The following is a 22,500-nucleotide window of genomic DNA, read 5'->3' as shown; positions in this document are numbered from 1 at the left end:
ATATGGGACACTACTCTGGCAATCAATCATAACGTTTCGCCTTAGATTTTAACTATTACAGCATGAAGAAAATATATGTATTTACTCAGTTATTTCCCTTGTTTAAATATAAACAATGGGAATAACTGAGTATATATGTTTTTCTTTTTAATTTTTTTATTTTTTTTCATTTTAAAAAATTTATTAATTTTTTTTAAAATTATTTTTTTAATAGGCTGTGTCTAATGGTTGAATAATGAAAAATGAATATAAATCTGATGATCTGGCATAACATTTATAGAAGTTATTTGAACCTTTGAGAAAGTAATTCTGATTGTCTAATAGATTACCAGTTGCTGGTCTGATTTACATTATTCAATTGATAGAAACTGATGCAAACTAACTCTGTTCTTAACTTGTTTTTTTTTTCCCAAAAAGCCTAGTACTGAAGTATTTTGTGGCGAGTGTCACATAAACGACCATATGACGCTCATTTTACACATCAGTAAGTTGAGATATGTGAGTGAAGAGCCTTTTCCAAGGACTCAACTACGAGCCGAGCGAGGCTCGATCCCAGGACCTTCGATCCGAAGGCGAGTGCTATACCACAGTACCACATAGCCGCAAATATTCGTGACCATTGGTCATAAAATAAAAGAGGATGTTGAAAATAAGTTTTTATTATTGGTACTTGATAAGTAATTCATCTCCTCTAAAAGGAATAGTCTTGGCCGGGATTGTTCAGATGCAAAAGACTGGGCTTGTAGGCAAAAATACGACATTTTGGTCAAGGTTTTATGCTTTGTTGAATAGAATGAATATGACTTTTTCAACCAACCTTCACCAAAATTTGACATTTCTGGGCTTCTTTATTTTCAAATCTCAATTTAGCATCTGTATCACAACTCGCCACAAAATTGCTTTGAAGCGATTGTTTACATTATAGCATCCTTTATTTTGTAGTCTCAAAGCCTCCGAAGGTCCTGTGTCCGAGCCTCGCTGGGCGCATAGTCGAGTCCTTGGAAAAAGGCTCTTTAATCACATTCTCTCACCGTACTGTTTATTAAATCTTTTAAAGAAACGGGCATTTAGACTAGTTAAGATCTCAAAAAAAACAAGTGTATGGAATAGTGCCGGAAAGAAAAAATGCAAGAAATACAGTAATAAAACATCCCCCAAAAATAAGCCCACCTCGACAGGGCCTCACTTCACTGTGTACCTACTCATGTCGAAATTGCATTAAAGGGCGGTAACTTACTTAATTATATTAATCGCCGCGATCTAAATCTAAGGAGTTCCTTCCCTTCTCATTCCCCTGAGACCTGCTACCAGAGCTGCCTGCCTACTAGAAATTTCAAAAATTCGTGGTTCCAAGAAAAGAAAAAGAAAAAAGTCACTATAGATAGATTTGTAAAATAATAATTTGTCCTTATCATGATCCAAAAATGTTCAAAAGTCGTCAATATAGGTTCTAAGGAACTAAACTTTCCTTTTAAACAAGATTTATTGAGTTCGAAGATGACGTCACTTAGGTCTTTGTTATTGATTTTTGCCATCACGTTAATGAGTAATTCTCACTAAATTGTATTAGCCTGACTGTAAACGATCATGGTTACACAAATTTTTTTCTTGTGTTGGTCGGTTATACTTCCGGATGGCAATGTTGTGAGCTTCTTAGCCAAGTGCATCCTATCTTTTGCGCGGCAGATCGAGGCACATGTAAATAGCTACTCACGGCCTTACAGTAATTTTTTTCGGGATACATCTATTATTATCGGGGCCAGCACAGCACAGAGGTCTTTGCTTCTACCCCAAAGGAACCGAGTTCGACTGCTTACTGCGACTAGCTCATTTTGCGGCGCTGCACTGCGCAGATGTCCGGGTTATTTCAGTTTCCCCTTGGAAAATCCCTTAAGTTAATTTTCTTCTTTGAAAGTTACGAGAATTTTATTAATTCTGTTACTTTTTCTATATTTGATTTAAAATGACATCATAATAATAATAATAAGTTAATCACTTTTATTTGCAATAACAACATGTTAAGATAACAACAACACACAACACATTGAATAAATTACTGGCATGAACTTTGACATATTTCTGTTGACAAATCATGAAGAAATTTATGACAACGTGTATGTTGATAGTGGAAATTTATAATGAACAATTTTAATTGGTAATAAGTTTTGCTGTGTTTGGACAATCTGAAAAGAATTTGAAGTCAAAATAACAGATATGGGATATGAGCGACGTGCACTTATTTGCAGGTCTGATAACCCAATTCCTTATGGGCTCATTGTTGTAATGGAAATCTCAAAAAAATTGGCTAAATATTGTCCAATACAACAATGTTAAACTAGGCCCATAAGTGGGTCCGGGTGTCAGACCTGCATATATGTACATGTCGGATATGAATAATTACGGATATTTGGTTTAGTGTTAAGACAATCGCCTTAGGATCGGATGGTACTGATATCGAGTCCCGATCTGTGCTGCGCATAGATGAGTCCGTGGAAAAGGCTCTTTACTCACATTCTCTCACCGAACTCGAGTGTGAACTTAGTACCTGGCTGGTTGCAGCGTTGTCTCTGTCGGGAAAAAATAATTAATTATCGTCTAGAAGCCGTCATGTGTCTTCCTACCTGTTAAATGTTGCTATTGGCTAGGGACCCCTTGTAAAGAGCTTTGAGCACGTGTGGTGGATGTCGCCTCTTATGAATGCTCGGGTATATTTTGAATAATGAAATATGAATAAATCGGGTAGCATGGCTCACCAGCTCTGGTTTACATCGTACCCGATTTCACCAATTCAGACTACCCACATATCCTTAATACGAACATGTATAAAAGTGAACAAGTCAGAGGGAATTTGTCGTAATTCAAAGAACTGTAGCAATTTGGAGACAAGACGTTTGTTTCATAGAGTTCCATCAACAGGAATTTTACTAACATAAACTTTGATAACGGTGAATAATGAACGTGTCATTGGATTATATTTGCATTTTGTATTCAAAAACAATTGAAACTCTCAAATGTATAAAGGTGGACGTATCAAACGAATGTTGATGGGGAAATTTCACCAGAATTATTGACAATGACACTTATTGTGTTTTGGACTATCGATGGGCTGATAAACCATGGGGCACAAAGTTCGTATGTATTTATTAGACTTCAGAGTTTTGATCCGCCGATCGTGAAAACCGGGATTTGAAAGTTTTGATCCCGGCAACCATCGGTATGTATTTAATAATTTGAAAAAGTCACGTGTGACGAAAATTGTTATAACAATGAACATGTATGAATGGATGCCGTTGAAAAATGTTATCGATGCATGAAAGTAACCCAGAACATTTAAAGGTCTCTAACGACTATTAGATCTCAAACTGTACAATGCGCTACGATACGTTAATAAGAGAAGATAATTACACAGGTTCCAATCCAAAAAGTTAGGACCATATCTATATTTTTGGACGTGCTGTAAAAAAAGATCAAAAAACAAAAGTAACCCATCTTAACAAGCTGGTATTAAGCCACAGTGTTTAGATGTTAAAATAGTGAGACAATTGGCTATCTGGTCGTGTGGTATGACACTCGTTTTCGGATCAGAAGATCCTGGGTCCGAGCTTCGCTCGCCGAATAGTTGAGTCATTGGAAAATGCGTTTTATTCACCTTCTCTTATAGTACTTAGGTGTAGCCGTTAACAGCGTTGCTTTGTCGGGAAAAAATGTAATATCGCGTAGCAGACGTCATGTCTCAATTACACATTTCTGTTGGGCAGAGTGCCGTTGTAAAGCGCTTTGAGTATGTTCGCGAAAACATATATCATGGTTAGACGCCAGACATTGAATTTTAGTAAAAAGTAACTGGACAAAATATGGAGCAGGAAAATGTGTGGATGAAATAGTGGCAGACACACCGGCAAGAAAAATACAAGAAACAATCATTACAATCAAATCGAGTCCCTATGAACAGACAATCGGAAAAAATCAAACAGACAATGGGAGACAATTAATTAGACAATTGGAAACAATCAAACAGACAATGGGAGACAATCGAACAGAAAACCAAGACATTGGAAACAAATGAACAGACAATGGGAGACATTTAAACAGGCAATTATTATTATTATTATATTATTATTATTATTATTATTATTATTATTATTATTATTATTATTATTATTATTATTATTATTATTATTATTATTATTTTATTATTTTATTATTATTATTATTATTATTATTATTATTATCATTATTATTATTATTATTATTATTATTATTATTATTATTATTATTATTATTATTATTATTTGGTAAATGAAGGAAACGATGATAAATATTCTGAAATATATCTAATTCGTTCCTATTAACACTCAAATCATAATGAGACATAATTCATATATATTGTCTTATGCTTTTATGTGACTTTTTATTTTATTCCAATAAAGAATACATAGTTTAAATTAAATGTCTTTTAAAGACGCGATTTTACTATTTTTTTACCTATTTAGTAGGCATCTAACTTTTGACCTCAAACAGCCATGAGCTTATTGCACCAACTATAAGCTTAGGTATTGTCAATAAAAGAAGGAATGAAGATAAACAGGGAATCAAACACTCCTGTCAATAGGAATATAATCTTCCTTACAGCATATGGCCAGCAAGTATGAGACACATTGTTGGCCAATGCTAGCAGATCTAAACGATGTAAACGCTGAACTCATGGAGCTACGTAAAAGAGCAAAAGATTGAGACTTCAATTAATATCTGGTCGCGGCATCATAGAAAATGAAACATCAGATACTTTTTTTCAGACTTATCTGAGGAAACACAAGAAGAAATAGTTTATGAAGTTGACGGAACTAAGCTAATCATTAAGGCCCAAGCATAAGTCTAATGGTACAATACGCATCCGGGCTTCATTAAAACTGACCCAATCAAATTTCTAAGTATATAAGACCAGGTCGCGAAATACTTACTAACCTGTTAGAAATTCCATGTTGTTAGGTTTGACGCCGGCACGGTTACTGTCAATCCTGTAAATAAAGAAGTGTCAACCTTTGAATGTAAATAGGCGTCAACAGTCGTGGTATCACTTCCATCGTAATGACGCAGGGGAACTTACAGGTTCTAAACTATCGGAACAATGGTGGACGCCCTTCCCTTATGAAATACTTCTCCGACTAGCATAAAAGTGTATCCATAGAAAAAAACGTATAAATCTGATCATGTTTTGAATTATATACATTCTGATCACTGTCACGTCTATGTAGGAGGGTGGCAATCAAGGAGATAGGTTTAGATAGAAGTCATAATAGTTTCCCCAAGAATAGCGTCGGGTGTCACTTTTATTCCCTTTCATTGTCGAGCAAAAAGCTCCTGACACTTGACTAATAGTAAGATAATTTTTTAGGTTTGAAGGACAAGTTTCTATAGAGCAGTGAGCTCTAAGTAGATGAAATGGAGAGAGACCGTTTTTCTCCCCAGCCTCAGCTTATAAGGATTTTCGTCGGGAGTTGGAGAATCTCAAAGACCCAACAATATTCCAGGATGTGGGTAGGCCTGGTTTATTATTGGTTGTTGTCTGTAGACCAATCGTGTTCTGGGTTTCGAACTTTGCGTCCGTACGCTGGTGAATTTCTAATTAGGTTGGCTACGTCCCGTTACGAGTGACAATCTCGTACATATAGGTCAGAATTGAAAGTATAAATGCAGGTGACAACACACATGGCCCCCTTTATATTGTCCCCACGGCTATAACGATTAACACATTTCAACGCTGCGATAGTTTCTATTGAAATTATGTGTACAGATGTATTTACAATCCTGGAAAGTTGATGTGATTGAAATATATCGTCACAATCACATGGCATGTGAAAACTTCTAGCCAGCTTGAAAAATACAATTTACCGATTTTCTTTGTTTAGAACCAAGCTGCTCGTTGCTAGGAGGGACGCGACATCAAACTATCGAATCATATTCCATGACGTATTAACATAATAAGGTAATTAACCAACCAACCGCCGTTACTCTGGAAAACCACTCATGGATCTAAATGTAAAAGGACATAAAATGTATCATTACTCGTCAGAATCTTTTGAGTAAAACCGGATGCATGCGGGGATGACGATATGGTATGATGACGATATGACTTTTTTGCAGGTCTGATAACCCAATTCATCATGGGCTCATTGCTGTAATGAAAATCTCAAAATATGGCCCAAATTATTGTCCATTACAACAATGTTATACTAGGCATATGAATTGGCTAGGGTGTGTTACCTGCATATATTATTATGTACAAAACGGGAGATGACTATATTTTGAATATTTACGTTTTGATGTGTGTTTTTTAAGAGGATATTAAAGACGTCTCATATTTATTATTTTTTGTTGCTATTTGCTATAGTAGAATCGGGTTTTCCCCAAAACTAAAGACGTATAATCCAATATGATTCTTACACCCTTGTTTTTTTGGGGTTTTTTTTTTTTATTCCAGACGTGTTCCCAACCGCAAAACGAGCTGGCGAGTTGGCGTTGGGGATAAAGTTCGAATTCTAAAACGCAAGAGTGTAAGACATATTTTATGCTACTCCTCAATCGATTCCTATTCGTCAACCTTTGGATAAAAGACATGCTAAAAACTATTTAAGCGATGATTCTTTTTTAAGAATCTAATTTTAGTGATATTTAACATTGATAATCTGACGTCACACAATCTTATTGTAAATATGATATCATTATCAGTTATTATTTAAGGGATGAGGCAAATAATATGGAGTTTTGATCCGCCGATCATGAAAATTTGATCTTCAGAGGTTTGATACGCCGACCATGGTAATGTATTAAATAATTTGAAACAGCCATAAGTGCAGAAGTGTGTCATATTAACAATGATATCCGCTGAAAAATGTTATCGATGCATGGAAGTAACCAAGAACATTTAAAGGTCTTTAAAGTCCATTAGATCTTAAGCTGTACAATGCAGCAAACGATAGGATAACAAGAGAAGATACTTACACAAAATCCATACCAGATAAACATTCGAAAACATTTTCGCCAGCCAGTACAGTGCTGTAAAAAAAGATTGAAGAAACAAAAGTGACCCATCGTACAATACCGGTATCAAGTCATGGTGATTATGCGGCTAGGTGGTCTTGTGGTATGACACTCGCTTTCGGATCGGAAGATCCTGGGTTCGAGCCTCGCTCGGCTCATAGTTGAGTTCTCGGAAAAGGCTCTTTACTCACATTCTCTCCCCGAACTCAGGTGTAAAATGAGTACCTGGCCGTTAACAACGTTGTCTGTCCGAAAAAATTATAATATTGCCTAACAGGCGTTATGTCCCGTCCTACATGTTAAGTGTTGCTGTTGGCCGGGGACCCATTGTAAAGCGCTTTGAGCACGTTTAGTGGATATTGCGCTAGATAAAAGCTCATTTTAATATGGCCCTGAAGACCTACTTTTTCTGATCTAGAGCCCACAGCCTCCGAAATGAATGACAAAAAATTATATTTTAAAAAACAGGTCCTTGGCCACAAAAGAAATCAATTCGTGAGTTGTATTCAATAGCTCAACCAATGGAATCAATGTTTCCTTGATCACAACTAACGACAACTCACTACGTGCTGCACATTCCTAAAAAGTGACAAAGAAAATATAGTCTTAATCAGTCCTTGAGTCAGACAAATTGATGGGTACGTTTGAGCTAAGTCTTCATTAACTTGTAGAAAATACGAAATTAACGTCACTCAGCTCTTTTTAAAAAATGATTATTTCTCAATAAAGTCTATCAATCAGACTATAAAAGTTTAAGGTCACACATAGTTTTTTGTTGTTTTTTTTTTGTGTGATGGTAAGTTCTATGCGGTTGGCGAATATTGTGAGTAATTTTATCTAAACGTATGGCATCAATAGTCTCCCTCAGATCATCATTGTTTTTGATTTATGCCAGCCACTTTTCTGAGTAAATTTCATCTAATCAAACATATAAGATTACACATAGTGTAATTGGCTTTTACAGTCATGACGTCACTTCCCTCGTAGTGACGCATAGTAACTAAGTAACTCGCTCTACAACAATGGCGGTCGCCCTATGAAATATTTCTCCGACGAGCATAAAAGTGTATCCCGAGGAGAAAAACATTATAAATATGATCATGTTTTGACTTTTATACAGTCTAATCACATGACATATGAAAAGATCTAGCCAGCATGAAGAATAAAAAGTACAAATTTTCTTGGTTTAGAACCACGCAGCTCGCCGTTGCTGGGCAACGTGAATCAGACTATTGAATCCAATTATACATCGTGTGTCTTTGTAAGTTAAATCCTGAAGACATATTTTAACAAGAGATGAAGTGAGTAGAAAAGTGCCAGAAGACAATAGAGAATAAAAATTTTCGCGTCGGTGATGGGGTTTGAACCTGCGACCTTATTGGTACGACAACTCCAACTGGCCGGTGAGAGCGTGACTCTACCGTATGAGCTATCCACGAACACAAAAATATTCGTTTCAAACTCAGGTCATTCCTAGAGCTCTCTCTCTCTCTCTCTCTCTCTCTCTCTCTCTCTCTCTCTCTCTCTCTCTCTCTCTCACCGACTACTGGAGACCGCGGGTCCAACACACAACCATCGCGAAGTTACCTGGCCAGCAGTTATGCTTAATAGCCAATATTCTCAACACAAACATATAACATAGAAACAATTGAGACACTGAGTATGCTCCGGTATATGGGGTGAATGTTTAATTCAGAAAAGTGAGTGGAGCAGGCACTTATGTTAGTAACAACAAGAGATGAAGTGAGTAGAAAAGTGCCAGAAGACAATAGAGTAAAAAAAATTTTTTTCATATTTTATAAGTTTGGTAACAAAGCGCAAAGTATCATAATCAAATGGGAATTTATTATTAAATTGGCTGTCTGAAAACAATGACAAAGGACTGAGTGACGTCAATGTTGTTCAATCTATCGCCTGACATTGGCCAAAATTTACGCCAAGTACAAGGAGGGTTCACCAAAACAAAGCTAACTGTGAATTGTATTCTACTTTACAACCAACTGGATCGTTTGTGTCGTTGAGTACTACTGCATGGGTTCCCGATAGCTCAGTTGGTAGAGCACTCGCTTCACATGCAAAGGGACCGTTCGATCCCAGGTGCAGTCGAGGTTTTTTTTCTGGCCCCAGTGTCCACCCAGCAGTGAATGGGTAGCTGAGTCTTTTAAATTTGATGGAAATTACTTTGCGATTGACTAGCGGCATATCCAAAGGATAACAAGCAATTGTTATTGTCCATTTCACGCTATAGAAACCGGGATAAACTCCAGCTCCATGAGCCGAAGGGCTGTGAAGGACTACTAAGGAGAGTACTACTTCTAAAGACAACTTACTAGATGGTACTGCGTCTAAAAATGAAGTCAAAACATATGTCCAAGCGTCGGGCTAACTATCTATCTATCTATCTATCTATCTATCTATATATTTATATATTTATTATATATATATATATATATATATATATATATATATATATATAATATATATAGTATATATATATATATATATAATATATATATATATATATATATATATATATATATATATATACTATATATACGTTTAGCAGGGCTACGCAGACAGACTGTATCTATCTGCGGCTATGTGACCTTACAGTGCTTTTGGATCGGAAGGTCCTGGATTCGAGCTTAGTTCGGCGCATAGTTGACTCCTTGAAAAAGGATCTTTAGTCACATTCTCTCACTGTATTCAAGTGTAAAATGAGTACCAGGCTGTTAACAGCGTTGTCTCTGTCGGAAAAAAATTAATATCGCCTAACAGACTTCATGTCCCGTTCAGGTAACATGTTGCTGTTAGTCAGGGACTTTATGTAAAGCACGTTTAGTGGATATTGCCCTATATAGAAGCTCAATAATCTAATCCTTATATCTATATTATCCATGTTATCTATGTTTTCTATCTATAAACAAATTATCTTTTTTTAAAACTAAAGCATTAAATAGGGGACTACCGCATAAAATGCTCTAAGCGTTTTACAAGAGGGCCATAGCGAACAGCAACACTTCGTATGTAGAATAGGATATGACGTCTGCTGGGCGATATTACATCTTTTTCCGACAGAGACAACGCCGTTAACGGCCATGTACTTAATTTTCACTTGAGTACGTTGAGAGAATATCGGAAGAGCCTTTTTTTTCAAGGACTCAACAGTGCGCCGCTAGCTCAGAGCGGACCTCAAACCCCGGATCTTCCGATTGGAAGGCAAGAGTCATATCACAAGGCCACTTAGCCTCTTAACAATGACAACAAAAAACCCACCGAATCTACCACGCATAGTCTGAAGCCTTCGGACAGAACAATATCAAACAGGAGAGCCAAAGCCAGGAGCTTGAGTTGTAGAGAATTGGAAGATCAATTATGATTTCATATCACAACCATATCATATCATATCATATCATATCATATCATATCATATCATATCATATCATATCATATCATATCATATCATATCATGTCATGTCATGTCATATCATATAAATATCATATCATATCATATCATATCATATCATTCATATCATATCATATCATATCATATCATATCATATCATATCATATCATATCATATCATATCATATCATATCATATCATATCATATCATATCTATCATATCATATATCATATCATATCATATCATGTCATGTCATGTCATGTCATATCATATCATGTCTACATATCATATCATTCATATCATATCATATCATATCATATCATATCATTATCATATCATATCATATTCATGTCATATCATATCATATCATATCATATCATATCATATCATGTCATATCATATCATATCATATCATATCATATCATATCATATCATATCATATCATATCATATCATATCATGTCATATCATTCACAATCATATCATATCATTCACAATAATATCATATCGTATCATATCATATTATATCATATCATATCATATCATATCATATCAGTAATATTGCTGTGAAAAGGACCACGTTTTCCTTGAATTACCATTAAATATAAATAACAATATATTATACATTACAAAATGAAAATTCTGTGAGATTAAAATAAAATTTGTTAAATGGAGAATAAGATGAAAGTAGAAAATTAACAACAAAAAATGAACAAAAGAAAACAAAACAAAACAAATCAAAAAGAAACACAACACAAAACAAAGCAAAATGAAACCAATTAAAAAGATAATCGACCGGCACATATTTGCAGGTAGAATGTCCCAATTCATTGTGGGTTCATTGTTGTAATGGGAATCTAAAAAAAGACCCAATAGTTTGTCAAATAGATCAATGAAAACTAGGCTCACAATTGAGTTCAAAAGTCAAACCTGCATTTATGTAAACGTCGAAAAACAGACATCCATTCTTATTATTGACATACTACAAATGCTGAGCAATACATATTTTAAACCATAAAGTTCCATCTAAATAGTCTCTCTTTCTCTTGAAATTTAGTTATTGGTGAGAAACGAATACCATTGAAATCTTTGAAAATTAAATCACAAGTTTGGCATGCTAGTGCAACTATGTGGTCTTGTGGAATGACACTCGCTTTCGGATCGGAAGGTCCTGGGTTCGAGCCTCGCTCGGTCCATAGTTGAGTCCTTGGAAAAGACTGTTTATTCACATTCTCTCATCGTACTCCGGTGTAAAATGATTACCTGGCCGTCAACAACGTTGTCTATCCGAAAACGCGACATTAAAAAAGAAAACCGAACAAACGGAGACATGTGTTTTATTACGGCTCTGTCGTGTTTCTCTAATATCTTGTGGTTACATTCGTATGTCTCATGTGTTGCGTGATGTGTGCCTACCGTGTGTTGTCTATAGAGGGTCCGCCTAACATCAATCCATAAAAATAGTTCATTCTTACAATGGGCATGATCTATATTACATTTCCGTGTGCTTAAGGTCGTTGGTCACATTGCAAAGTGGGCTCAGAATGACCCACATAGTGAAAACTATTAAGAGTTTACAACTTTCATAAACAGAGCAGCGTGTTTAGATACATTGAGAAATGTCCATTCGTTGTACAGCTAACAGTTCAGCGATTGATGACCAGGTTGGACGAAAACATGAATATAGATCGCTCCCATCCTCGTAGTTGACGATTTGTAAAAATTCAATGAATTCTTTTTGACGTCTTCGCTCTTTGTTATTGTTTTAGACTTCCTGTGGGTGATTAGTTATCACTAAATTAAATCAATAAGACTATTCATGCAATGGGTACAAATAAAATAGCCACATCTGCTTGTCAGATGAAACGTACCAACCCACAACATTGGGTAATGTCTGATTGATACATTTTAATGAGAACAATTCATCAAACAGGTGGTCTAAAACAAAAACAAAGAGCTGATATAAGTTTAAGGTTTCACAAAGTATTTTATGTTGGTCATTGATCGGGCGGGCAGAACTGGTGAGTGATTTATTTAAATTTAAATTTAAATTTATTTACCAACAAACACATTACACTATCAATTTCTTTTCCCTGTAACGTTTGATTATTCAAGCTGCGAATTTCACTCTCCATAATCACACGATGACTATAAACAATAAATACGAATTGGCACTTGTTACACTCGTATCAACCTAATGTCTTAAAACCATGCGATCTGAAATGAAAAAAAAATAATACTCACAGTATAGAAGAAAAGCCGCATCTTTGAAAGTTGTTGACAGCAACTGATCGTTACTGCTCAGACAGCGGGTTTTAAAATGGTAATTGGCCCATACCCACTCCCACGGATCTCGGGCCAAAGAGGGAGCCAAAACAAATATTATGTAAAATCAGAATACAGTCATTTCCCAATAACCTGATATCTTCAGGTAATCCAATTACGTTTTACGTTTTTCTCTTCTCAGTTGTGTTGTCACGAAAATTGTGAGTCATTGTATCAAGCTGGTATAATGTCAGGAGTAAACAACATGTACGGGACAAATTTTAACTTTGATTCATCTGAAGTATTACATTTTTAGTTTCATTGTCGGTTCATTGTTGTAATGGGAATCTAAAAAAAGACCCAATAGTTTGTCAAATACATCAATGAAAACTAGACTCACAATTGAGTTCAAAAGTCAAACCTGCATTTATGTAAACGTCGAAAAACAGACATCCATTCTTATTATTGACATACTACAAATGCTGAGCAATACATATTTTAAACCATAAAGTTCCATCTAAATAGTCTCTCTTTCTCTTGAAATTTAGTTATTGGTGAGAAACGAATACCATTAAAATCTTTGAAAATTAAATCACAAGTTTGGCATGCTAGTGCAACTATGTGGTCTTATGGAATGACAACCGATTTCGGATCGGAAGGTCCTGGGTTCGAGCCTCGCTCGGCGCATAGTTGAGTCCTTGAAAAAGACTGTTTATTCACATTCTCTCATCGTACTCCGGTGTAAAATGATTACCTGGCCGTCAACAACGTTGTCTATCCGAAAACGCGACATAAAAAAAAACCCGAACAAACGGAGACATGTGTTTTATTACGGCTCTGTCGTGTTCCTCTAATATCTTGTGGTTCCATTCGTATGCCTCATGTGTTGCGTGATGTGTGCCTACCGTGTGTTGTCTATAGAGTGTCCGCCTAACATCAATCCATAAAAATAGTTCATTCTTACAACGGGCATGATCTATATTACATTTCCGTATGCTTAAGGTCGGTGGTCACATTGCAAAGTGGGCTCAGAATGACCCACATAGTGAAAACTGTTAATAGTTTGAATAGCATCAACGTCACAATTGTTCATTTTGAACAGCATGACTCATGGGTATGTTTACGACTTTCATAAACAGAGCAGCGCGTTTAGATACATTGAGAAATGTCCATTCGTTGTACAGCTAACAGATCATGCGATTGATGACCAGGTTGGACGAAAACATGAATATAGATCGCTCCCATTGTTGTAGTTGACGATTTGTAAAAATTCAATGAATTCTTTTTGACGTCGTCGCTCTTATTATTATTATTATTATTATTATTATTATTATTATTATTATTATTATTATTATTATTATTATTATTATTATTATTATTATTATTATATAATTATTTTGTATTATGTATATAAAAGCTCAAGAATATGTTTTTCCCCAGTGTATGTCACGATCGCCCAAGTGTCACAATATTATGTAAACAAGCGTAATGGGCACTGACTCTATTCAGAAGAAAAATACATACTCACTCCACCAAACAACGCTGTCACCATTACCACCACCACCACATTTAACATCGGTTCAACTTCCACAACCAACACCACATCATAATCATCATCATTATTATTATCATCATCATCATCATCATCATCATCATCATCATCATCATCATCATCATCATCATCATCTGTTGACGTTAGTAATGATCCAATAATCTTGTGGTGAGTTCACACCACAGACTACTAGGAGTCCTGTGTTATCGATGGTTCACACCGAGATAATAGCGAGAACATCTACTCAAGAGTTATCCTGAGGTTTCCCGAGTGACGGCCCAGGATAGTACCCTAGCGTATCCATCGTAATCAAAGGGCCCATACACTCTCAGTTTTCATCCAGAGACGATCGAGGGAGAGGCACGGCTGGGTCATTTTTCTACATGAAAACATAATAATTATACATATATATTGAGGATAAGTTATATAAATTAAAAGTTTAAAAAACTTAACTATCAATGACACATTCAAAAGGAGAGTTGACTTTGTCTCAGAGAGCAACCGTTTCCAAGACTTAGTAATATTAAGTCTTTGCCTCCACCAATTCCATGTAAGATACCACAGCAAAGGGCGTGTCTTTATCTATCTCAAAGAAAGCATGACTGTTTCCACAATTTCATGGTTCAACCAATAATGAACTTTAAAAACTGTAAACAAGTCTAGGTTTTTCCCTGACAACTTTACAAATGAATGATTCTGATTGGTTAACGCTCATCACATGCGCCTGTTGGCCATTAAAATGCCCGGGCAATGTGCCATGACGTCAGCATGCGTGTGTTACATATTTGTGTGTTTGTGCATTTTGATACACACCACGTGCTATTGATTCTTTGTCTAGCTGCATTGGTTAATGATCGAGGTAAGGGTCCTTTGTCCCTATTCCTTTATTCATGAAATTATAGGACATGCTAAGACTTTAAGTGGGTGGGGTTCCTGACCTCCTATAGTGGGCAGAACACTATGTGTAACCTTAAACTGTTATAGTCTGATTGACATACTTTATTGAGAAATACTCATTAAAAAAAGATCTGAGTGACGTCAATTTTGTAGCTTCTACAAGTTAATGAAGACTTCGCTCAAACGTACCCATCAATAACTTATAGCCTGACCCTAGGACTGACTTAGACTTATATTTTCTTTGTCACTTTTTAGGTTTGTGCAGCGCATAGTTAGTTGTCGTTGGTTGAGCTATTTAATACAACTCACGAATTGATTTGTTTTGTGGCCAAGGACCTGTTTTTTGACATAATTTTTTGTCATTCATTTCGGAGGCCGTTGGCTCAAGATCATAAAAAGTAGGTCTTCAAGTCCATCTTAATCACCATGACTTGATACCGGTATGGTACGATGGGTCACTTTTGTTTCTTCAATCTTTTTTTACAGGACTGTACTGGCGGGCAAAGATGTTTTCGGAGAGGTATGACTGGATTCTGTGTAAGTATCTTCTCTTGTTATCCTATCGTTTGCTGCATTGTACAGTTTAAGATCTAATAGACTTTAAAGACCTTTAAATGTTCTTGGTTACTTCCATGCATCGATAACATTTTTCAGTGGCTATCATTGTTAATATGACAAATTTCTGCACTTATGGCTGTTTCAAATTATTTAATACATTACGACGTATCAATCCTCTGAAGATCCAAGTTTTATGATCGGCGGATCAAAACTCCATATTATTTGCCTCATCCCTTAAATAATAACTGATAATGATATCATATTTACAATAAGATTGTGTGACGTCAGATTATCAATGTTAAATATCACTAAAATTAGATTCTTAAAAAAGAATTATCGCTTAAATAGTTTTTAGCATGTCTTTTATACAAAGGTTGACGAATAGGAATCGATTGAGGAGTAGCATAAAATATGTCTTACACTCTTGCGTTTTAGAATTCGAACTTTATCCCCAACGCCAACTCGCCAGCTCGTTTTGCGGTTGGGAACACGTCTGGAATAAAAAAAAACCCAAAAAACAAGGGTGTAAGAACCAAATTAGATTATACGTCTTTAGTTTTGGGGAAAACCCGATTCTCCTATAGCAAATAGCAACAAAAAATGATAATTATGAGTCGTCTTTAATATCCTCTTAAAAAACACACATCAAAACGTAGATATTCAAAAATAGTCATCTCCAGATGTGTACATAATAATATATGCAGGTAACACACCCAAGACCAATCATATGTCTAGTATAACATTGTTGTAATGGACAATAATTTGGGCCATATTTTGAGATTTTCAATGAGCCCATGATGAATTGGGTTATCAGACCTGCAAATAAGTACATGTCGTCATCCCCGCATGCATCCGGTTTTACTCAAAAGATTCTGACGAGTAATGATACATTTTATGTCCTTTTACATTTAGATCCATGAGTGGTTTTCCAGAGTAACGGCGGTTGATTGGTTAATTACCTAATTATGTTAATACGTCATGGAATAGGATTCGATAGTCTGATGTCACGTCCGCCTAGCAACGAGCAGCTTGGTTCTAAACAAAGAAAATCGGTAATTTGTATTCATCAAGCTGGCTAGAACTTTTTCACGCGTCATGTGATCAGAATGTATAAAATTCAAAACAGGATCAGATTTAAAAGTTTTTCTTCTATGGATACACATTTATGCTCGTCGGAGAAGTATTTCATAAGGGAATAGAGTCCGCCATTGTTTCGATAGTTTAGAACCTGTTAGTAAGTTACTATGCATCTTTACGATGGAAGTGACATCACGACTGTTGAAGCCTATTTACATTCAAAGGTTGACACTTCTTTATTTACAGCATAATCCGTAACCGTGCCCGCGCCAAACCTAACAAGAACATGGAATTTCTAACAGGTTAGTAAGTATTTCGTGACCTGGTATTTTCTACTTAGAAATTTGATTGGGTCAGTGTTAATGAAAATCGAAAGTGTATTGTACCATTAGACTTATGCTTGGGCCTTAATGATTAGCTTAGTTCCGTCAACTTCATGAACCATTTCTTCTTGTGTTTCCTCAGATTCCAGTCTGTCAAAAAGTATCTGATGTTTCATTTTCTATGATGCCGCGACCAGAAATTAATTGAAGTCTCAATCTTTTTCTTTTTTTTACGTAGCTCCATGAGTTCAGCGTTTACATGCTGTAGATCGGCTAGCATTGGCCAACAAAGTGTCTCATACTTGCTGGGCATATGCTGTAAGGAAGATTATATTCCTATTGACAGGATCGTTTGATTCCCTGATTATCTTCATTCCTTCTTTTATTGCCAATACCTAAGCTTTATAGTTGGTGCAATAAGCTCATGGCTGTTTGAGATCAAAAGTTAGATGCATACTAAATAGGTAAAAAAATAGTAAAATTGCGTCTTTAAAAGATATCTACTTTAAACTATGTATTCTTTATTGGAATAAAATAAAAAGTCACTGCATAAGATAGTATATATGAATTATGTCTCATTATGATTTGAGTGTTAATATTAACGTGTTAGATCAATTTCAGAATATTTATCAATCGTTTTCTTCATTCACCAAATAATAATAATAATAATAATAATAATAATAATAATAATAATAATAATAATAATAATAATAATAATAATAATTGCCTGTTTAGTTGTCTCCTGTTGTCTGTTCATTTGTTTCCAATGTCTTGGTTTTCTGTTCGATTGTCTCCCATTGTCTGTTTGATTTTTTCCAATTGTCTGTTCATAGGGACTCGATTTGATTGTAATGATTGTTCCTTGTATTTTTCTTTCCGGTGTGTCTGCCACTATTTCATTCACACATTTTCCTGCTCCTTAGTTTGTCCAGTTACTTTTGACTAAAATTAAATGTCTGGCGTCTAACCATGATATATGTTTTCGCGATTTAAAAAAATCTTGAGCTTTTATATAGGGCAATAACCACTGAACATACTCAAAGCGCTTTACAACGGCTCTCTGCCCAACAGAAACATGTAAATCGAGACATGACGCCTATTCCCGACAGAGCGACGCTGTTAACGGCCACACTTAAGTACTATAAGAGAATGTGAATAAAACGCATTTTCCAATGACTCAACTATTCGGCGAGCTAAGCTCGGACCCAAGACAATCTGGTCCTAAAACGAGTGTCAGACCACACGACAAGATATCCGATTGTCTCACTATTAATTTTAACATCTAAATCACTATGGCTTAATACCGGCTTGTTATGATGGGTTCCTTTTGTTTTTTGATCTTATTTTACAGCACGTCCAAAAATATAGATATGGTCCTAACTTTTTGGATTGGAACCTGTGTAATTATCTTCTCTTATTAACGTATCGTAGCGCATTGTACAGTTTGAGATCTAGTCGTCGTTAGAGACCTTTAAATATTCTGGGTTACTTTCATGCATCGATAACATTTTTCAACGGCATCCATTCATACATGTTCATTGTTATAACAATTTTCGTCACACGTGACTTTTTCAAATTATTAAATACATAGCGATAGTTGCCGGGATCAAAACTTTGAAATCCGGATTTCACGATCGGCGGATCAAAACTCTGAACTCTAATAAATACATACGAACTTTGCGCCCCATGGTTTATCAGCCCATCGATAGTCTTAAACACAATAAGTGTCATTGTCAATAATTCTGGTGCAATTTCCCCATCAACATTCGTTTGATACGTCCACCTTTATACATTTGAGAGTTTCAATTTTTTTGTATACAAAATGCAAATATAATCCAATGACACGTTCATTATTCACCGTTATCAAAGTTTATGTTAGTAAAATTCCTGTTGATGGAACTCTATGAAACAAACGTTTTTTCTCCAAATTGCTACAGTTCTTTGAATTACGACAAATTCCCTCTGAACTTGTACACTTTTATACATGTGCGTATTAAGGATCGGCGGGTACAATGTAAACCAAAGCTGGTGAGCCATGCTACACGATTTATTCATATTTCATTATTCAAAATATACCTGAGCATTCATAAGAGGCAACAGCCACCATACGTGCTCAAAGCTCTTTACAAGGGGTCCCTAGCCAACAGCAACATTTAACAGGTAGGAAGACACATGACGGCTTCTAGACGATAATTAATTATTTTTTCCCCGACAAAGACAACGCTGCAGCCAGCCAGGTACTAAGTTCACACTCGAGTTCGGTGAGAGAAGAGCCTTTTCCACGGACTCATCGATGCGCCGCACAGAGCGGGACTCGATACAAGTACCATCCGATCCAAAGGCGATTGTATTACAACTAAACCAAATATCCGCAATCATTCATATCCGACATGTACATATATGCAGGTCTGACACCCAGACCCACTTATGGGCCTAGTTTAACATTGTTGTATTGGACAATATTTAGCCAATTTTTTGAGATTTCCATTACAACAATGAGCCCATAAGGAATTAGGTTATCAGACCTGGAAATAACTGCACGTCGCTCATATCCCATATCTGTTATTTTGACTTCAACTTCTTTTCAGATTGTCCAAACACAGCAAAACTTATTACCAATTAAAATTGTTCATTATAAATTTCCACTATCAACATACACGTTGTCATAAATTTCTTCATGATTTGTCAACAGAAATATTATGTCAAAGTTCAAGCCAGTAATTTATTCAATGTGTTGTGTGTTGTTGTTATCTTAACATGTTGTTGCTGCAAATAAAAGTGATTTACTTATCATTATTATCATTTCTTTTTTAATCAAATATAGAAAAAGTAACAGAATTAATAACATTCTCGTAACATTCATAGAAGAAAATTAACTGAAGGGTTTTTTTCCAAGGAGAAACTGAAATAACCCGGGCATCTGCGCAATGCAGCGCCGCAAAATAGCTAGTCGCAGTGAGCAGTCGAACTCGGTACCTTTTGGGTAGAAGCAAAGACTTCTGTGCTGCGCTGCCCCGATAATAATAGATGTATCCCTAAAACAAATTACTGTAAGGCCGTGGGTAGCCATTTACATGTGCCCCGATCTGCCGCGCAAAAGATAGGATGCACTTGGCTAATAACCTCACAACATTGCCATCCGGAAGTATAACGGACCAACACAAAAAATCTTTCTGTAACCTTAATCATTTATAGTCAGGTTAATATAATTTAGTGAGAATTACTCATTAACGCGGATGTCAAAAATCAATAACAAAGACCTAAGTGACGTCATCTTCGAACTCAATAAATCTTGTTTAAAAGGAAAGTTTAGTTCCTTAGAACCTATATTGACGACTTTTGAACATTTTTGGATCATGATAAGGACAAATTATTATTTTACAAATCAATCTATAGTGGCTTTTTCTTTTTCTTCACTTGGAACCACGAATTTTTGAAATTTCAAGTAGGCAGGCAGCTCTGGTAGCAGGTCTCAGGGGAATGAGAAGGGAAGGAACTCCTTAGATCGCGTCGATTAATATAATTAAGTAAGTTACCGCCCTTTAATGCAATTTCGACATGAGTAGGTACACTTAGTGAAGTGAGGCCCTGTCGAGGTGGGCTTATTTTTGGGGGATGTTTTATTACTGTATTTCTTGCATTTGTTCTTCACGGCACTATTCCATACACTTGTTTTTTTCAGATCTTAACTAGTCTAAATGCCTGTTTCTTTAAAAGATTTAATAAACCGAGCATTTATATAGGGCAATATCTCAAAGCTCAAAGCGCTTTACAAGGTGTCCCTGGCCAACAGCTACACTTAAAGTGTATAGGACGTGACATGACGCCTGTTAGGCGATATTACAATTTTACTCGGACAGAGACGACGCTGTTAACGGCCAAATACGCATTTTAAATCTGAGTACGATGAGAGAATGTGAGTAAAGAGCCTTTTTCCAAGGACTCAACTATGCGCCTAGCGAGGCTCGAACCCAGGACCTGAGGATGCTTTGAGACTACAAAATAAAGGGTGTTATAAAGTAAACAATCGCCTCAAAGCCATTTTGTGGCGAGTTGTGATACAGATGCGAAAATGAGATTTGAAAATAAAGAAGGCCAGAAATGTCAAATTTTGGTGAAGGATGATTGAAAAACTTCTACTCATTCTATTCAACAAAGCATAAAACCTTGACCAAAATCTCGTATTTTTGACTACAAGCCCAATTTTTAGCATCTGAACAATCCCGGCCAAGACTATTCCATTTAGAAAAGATGAATTACTTATCAAGTAACAATAATAAAAACTTATTTTCAACATCCTCTTTTATTTCATGACCAATGGTCACGAATATTTGCGGTTATGTGGTTACTGTGGTATGCCACTCGCTTTTGGATCGGAAGGTCATTGGTTCGAGCCCCGCTCGGCGCGTAGTTGATTCCTTGGAAAAGGCTCTTCACTCACATTATCTCAACTTACTGAGGAATAAAATGAGGACCTGGCCTTTCACAGCGCTGTCTCTATCCAAACAAAATTGTAATATCGCCTAACAGGCGTCAAGTTTCGTTCTAAATGTTTTTTGTTGCTATTGGTGAGGGACCCTTTGTAAAGCACTTTGTGCACATTGAGTGAATATTGCGCTGTATAAAAAAGCTCATCATATCTAACCTCCACCGAAGATTCTGAAATTCATTGTAAATTCCTGAATGGTATCCAAGTTGTGCATAAAACCAACGCGTTATGTATATAATAATATGACTTTCCAAGATGTTTCTACAAGAGAAGACCTATCAATTATCTCTGTCGTCTATCTGGAATTTAGTAATATATTTATTTATGTCTTTATTGTGTTTTGTTGCTGGCTGAAGAAGGGTTTTGAGCCAGAAACGTTTCGTGTTTTGTATTTTGTTCATTTTTGAAGTTGTTATATTCATTTTTGTTTATGACTTCTTACTATGTATTTAATATGATGCTGCGTCATATGGTCGTTTATGTGACACTCGCCACAAAATACTTCAGTACTAGGCTTTTTGGAAAAAAACAAGTTAAGGACAGAGTTAGTTTGCATCAGTTTCTATCAATTGAGTAATGTAAATCAGACCAGCAACTGGTAATCTAATAGACAATCAGAATTACTTTCTCAAAGGTTCAAATAACTTCTATAAATTTTATGCCAGATCATCAGATTTATATTCATTTTTCATTATTTAACCATTAGGCACAGCCTATATATATATGTATATATATAGATGTGTGTGTTTGTGTGTGTTTGTGTGTGTGTTTGTGTGTGTTTGTGTGTGTTTGTGTATGTTTGTGTGTGTGTGTGTGGTTCAGGAGAATTAGCTGGAATCACGTGGAGTACTCGACAGTTTCTTTGAGCGAATTATTTATATATTCTCACCTCA

This window comes from Berghia stephanieae, chromosome 1, assembly GCF_034508935.2.
Source record: "Berghia stephanieae isolate SIO BIC M18660-M18661 chromosome 1, UCSD_Bste_1.3, whole genome shotgun sequence".
Taxonomy (NCBI): domain Eukaryota; kingdom Metazoa; phylum Mollusca; class Gastropoda; order Nudibranchia; family Aeolidiidae; genus Berghia; species Berghia stephanieae.
Note: the sequence above shows the minus strand (reverse complement) of the source record.